This window comes from Venturia canescens, chromosome 1 (assembly GCF_019457755.1).
Source record: "Venturia canescens isolate UGA chromosome 1, ASM1945775v1, whole genome shotgun sequence".
In the NCBI taxonomy this organism is placed as follows: Eukaryota; Metazoa; Arthropoda; class Insecta; order Hymenoptera; family Ichneumonidae; genus Venturia; species Venturia canescens.
Genome location: NC_057421.1, coordinates 20,679,105 through 20,684,162, shown reverse-complemented (window position 1 = coordinate 20,684,162; position 5,058 = coordinate 20,679,105).

Here is a 5,058-nt window from a genome sequence, read left to right as displayed (position 1 = left end):
TGAAGAGTAATACATTTTATTTGACACAGAAACTAGTACTTGAGGGTCTTGGAGTCTCTTGTTTTGCGTTCAGATTCTCGAAAGCCCAAACATAGCAGATCGAAATCGACTGCAAAAACGTTCCCATGGCTCCAGTCGTTGTGCTTACAATATAAAATAAATTTCAATTTTCATCAATTCGACAAGCTTACCCTCTCTCATAAAAATGCACTCGAATATTTGTTTACAAGTGTCAAAAAATTTCAGTTGCGACAGGCATTCATAGGCGGTAGAAAAACGAATTTCCCACAAAAACTGGCTTATGAAATGTTTTTATTTATTTTCCAGACAAATATTTCCCCTCGCATTTCCAATTTTTCAGAGTTTCAAATAATTCAGCAGCGCTTCCCGTTCGTCATTTGATTTTTGGATATCGCCCGAAGGTTTTGGAACGGAAGAAAAAAAGTTTTGTTGGGGAATGATACACTCAAATATTTACATTAAAAAAATAGATCCTGCTGTCGCGCTAGAGCCGATGCTCTTTGAGTACCATCCCAGTCAGGTTTCCTCCTCCATCCTTCAGACCTCTCTCCCTCACCTGGTGTCATATATAATCCGTCAGTACAATTTCATGAGAGGACTGAGGCTATGTACACGTCTATCTCAAAGCCAGATAAAGGGCCTGTGTATTGGTCTCAGCAGCCGTTTATAACGCCACTTAATCTGGCGCATCATTCGATTTCCCTTGTGTGCTTCGTCCTCTCTCTCTCTCTCTCTCTCTCTCTGCCTCTATCCTCCTTTCAGTTCTGTCAGGGTGTCTTGGCGTTCTCTCATTCTGTCTTTCTGTCTCCTCACGATGAGGCTACTTTATACATTCGATTCGGCTCGTTGAGCCTCGAAATTTCGAGCGTCCGGAAATCGAGTACGCACACTTCGATAATTCTACTGTTTGGAGTGTTTGGTTGTCGGATTATGGGGAGGGAAGATAAAATCTTAATCGGCGGAAAATCGGATTGGTTAACCTTCGAAAGAAAAATCTTGGATGCAAACCTCCGAAAGTGCTTTTTACGTGTTAGAATGTTGGAATTTTATAATTCAATGGAAACAATCGTGAAGCATGTTTTAGGGGGGAATATTAGTGTGCAGAAAAAAAGAGCTTGGGAGCAAAAGAGCTTCTGTATGGTCCAGAGATAGCAGACTAATCGGTAAGAACTTGTTTTAAATTAATGTTTAAGTTACATCATTCAATTTGATCCTCTTGAATGCGTTGTTCTCGAAACCATGTTTTTTGACCTGATCGACAGCATAACTCTGGCAAATTTTGTTCAATCGACTTCATTCAGAAAGGAATCTCTTCTCTAAAATTCGAATTTTTTTTTTAATGGCTGCCTTTTTTTTCTAATGAAAATTTTCGAATTTCCTACGATGCTGCGATACCTGTACTATTATAATTTAATAATATTTTTGAATTTTTTATTTCAGATGCTTGCTGTGGTACTGTCAATCGTCGGAGAGTTTTTTTTGAGATGCTATTTTACGACCGCTCATACTTCATTACTACAATAATCAATACACAACATTTCAAACAATTTGATCGAGCCGTGTTTAAAAAAAAATCCCAAAAAATATCTCATTTTCCAGTCTGTCACACCGATATTCCCCCTTAAGTCTAATTTCAAAGTAAATTATTCAAATAGATCCTTGCGATTGAGATTTTTGACTTTTGCTTTATCCACTTGGAATTACTTCCGGGAGTTCGTTTGCCAGCTTATCTGAACCGGTATTTCGAAGCTACTTTATAAGCGTCGCTCCATTATGCTTTGTTCGAGACCGCCACAATCATAAGACAGATTGACATTGAGGTCGATGGGAAGGGCCCATGAGCGGATTGCTCTTAGTCTTAGATCCCGGCTTTAATATTTTCGAGAGGTGACTCGAAGATTGGTCTCGTACATAAAATACGTGGACCACCGCACTCAATACCATCAATCTTCGTGCTTCTTACCGGACGGACTAAATTATAGACTCCTGCGCCGGTAGTATCGTTATTCCTCGGGTGTGTAACCGAGCCATCGACGATTGAACGTGTTAGAAGCTTATGAGACTGCTACAGCCTGGTTTTAGGTGAACTCCCACTGCATACCAATGCTCTTAAACATTTTTTCATTACATTCGAAACGCGATTGAGATTCGATTTTGTTCACATTGAATCTGCCTTGTTTATTTGGACTCAGTTTCGTGAGGACTGTACAAACCTACAAAACGATCTCGATTTCTTTGAACTTGTTTCAATTTTCTTGCGTTCGAAACGAGCCGAATTACTATACAGAAACGTTGTGTTGAATAAAAAGCTTGAAAGAAACTCCTCCCCCAATTCTCCGGACAAAAGTAAACCAGAGCGACTACTAGAACTACCATTTTCATGGACATGTCGTGCATGATTTTCGAACCTTTTGAAACTATTTACAGAGCTGTTTACAAACTTCTGTGCTTCTAGAGCAAACCGTTTTGTACCGACTTGGATGTTTCTTGACTCATGTTTCAATTCACGAGATTGCCTGCACTCGTTTAAAAACCGCTCGACGAGAGGGAGGGTGTATAATAACTTCTTGAATGAAAGTTCGTGTTTTTTCAAAGAACTGATATTTGTCTACAGCAGACTATGGCCGAGTGATGAACAAAATGAATCTTCTCACATGATGAAAGATATAAAACAATCAGTAATCCTTAAGAAACAGAAAATTTATACTCGTCTAATCATGAATAGATTAAAAAATTATCTGCGGCCATAACTGGCCTCTTATAAAAAATCATCGACCAACTGGTCCCAATTTGCGAGAAAAACCATGCTTAACCGATTCGGTTTTTTAGTTATCAATAAAATAAATCCGCGGCCTTCACTATTTAGTAAAGTGTGCATTGAAATAACACACTTATTGTACGAATATCAGATGAAAAAAAATCACAATCAACCAATTGATAGAAATCAATTACCTGATATATTGATTCAATTTCAATTTTGTTGAAAAATAACTTGATATTTTCGGTACCCGAAAACAGTACATTTTTTTTCGATAGTTTTTTTTTTTTCAGAATAAATCGATCACGACACCATCATCTCAATAATTATCAATTTCTCTTTGATATTAAAGTCGGGAAATAAAAGATGAAAAACATCCATTCTCGAGCGACTCGATGTGATGACAGACTGTTTTTTCGTATTTTTTCTGTATTCATGACAACGGAACCGGGCGAAAGAAAAAACACGCGAGTACGATTGATCTAATAAAATTTACGTTATGTTGAATCTGCTACATATATTTTATTGAATACAACGAAGGGCAACACAAAGGTGAGAATGATAAAGGCTTTTAACGAAACACAATTTATTTTTAAAGAGAGGGGATTTTGAATTTATTTCTATTCAAATGATTATCTCGAACGAAGTTCGTATTCGTAGAGCAACTATTTATATGGATGGTTGCATCTGGATTTTTATTAGCTTGGACACATGAAATGAGAGTTGTCCCGATAACGGGAGCTCGAAGCATTGAGATAGGATCAGTACCGGAGGGTTTCACTGAATGGAATAAATTTATAATTTTCTGTGCCGATTAAGTGAGGCGCGCTGGTTCAACCGATCGAAGTATCCTGAGTACAAACGTCGGAAATCAGCGGATAGTAATTGCCGAACTAGAGGACGAAGCGAGGGTGAGAAAGGAAAAGTGAGGGTTCTCGAGAGAACGATGAGGGAACTCGAGTGTGGAAACGAAACGCTAGAGAATCGACAATGTCGACGTCGTCGAACGACGATGAGAGTAATTCTCGTTGGTCTCGAACGTTTTAGTATACATTCTGGCCTCTATCTACTCTTGTGACACGGTGATTCCGAGACGGTAATGCTATTAAAATTGTTATGATTATGTAGGTGGAGGACGATCGTCAAGTGGTAGATAACTCCTGGCTTTTCATCTGCTTGTCTTCCTCTTTCATCGGTGTAAATGACCTACGACATAAAATTAACACATTCTCATTTAGAGTGTCTAATACCGAAGAGACGAGTCGTTATTATTTCATGATCGAAATTACGCATGAGCGTTCCTCTGCTCTCAACAGACTTCTTCCAAAATGAGAGGATCAACAAATATACGAAATACTCGGTAAATCAGACAGCAATTGTGCAATTTATTCGATCAACGGTTGAAGAGATGGGCGTGGAATGGTCCAGTAGTTAAAAGTTTCGATGCAATGTAGCGGAGACACGTTTGCATAATGCAAGGAAACTCTTTCAGTGAATGAAAATATTCTTTTTGACAGATAAGCTCTTTAAGGGGTCTACTCTAATTAGAATTTTCACAAAATCGATTTTTTATTATTGCATTTTTCGAAAGTATACATATTTCAAAGTATCATACTAAAATTTTATAAAGATCCGAGCCCTCCGAGTGTACTTTTGGGCGACGTTTGCGATACCGCGTATCTGCCTTTGTGTAAAAACGTTTTTTTTTTCAAAATTAAGTTTTTGAACGGCTCGTTGATAAAATCTCCGAAACTATTTAACCGATCCTTACCAAAATTTTACCACATTTTCCTCGACATGTTCTTCATGACTTCATAACGCGTATCATACGAATTTTGAAATTTCGAGCGGAACTATTTTTTTTTGCAAAAAACGATATAAATAAACGTGCCGTTTCGCAGTTTTTGCCCATCTAATTAGACCCGTTAATTCGTACCTGTGTTATAAAAATATTGAAAGGTAAAGCAGTAATCCGATTACTGCAGCACGTGGTTACCACTCGAAACGCGTTATCAATTATAAATACAGTTTGCAACTAATTCGATTGTCTCCTCTGAGTGTATAGCAAGGTCCGTTAAACTAAATTGACAACAGTTGGAAAAACGCATCCGCTGGCCTCACTCTTCTGGAACGTGCACGGTACGTATCGTTCATCAACTGTGTTATGCGTTTGTATCGTTCGTTATTCATGTGTGCACGTACGTGGTAGGTGTTTGTGTCGCGGTTCATACTACCTTACAATCATTTCTCTCTCCCAGTTTCTCCCACTAAGATTTTCA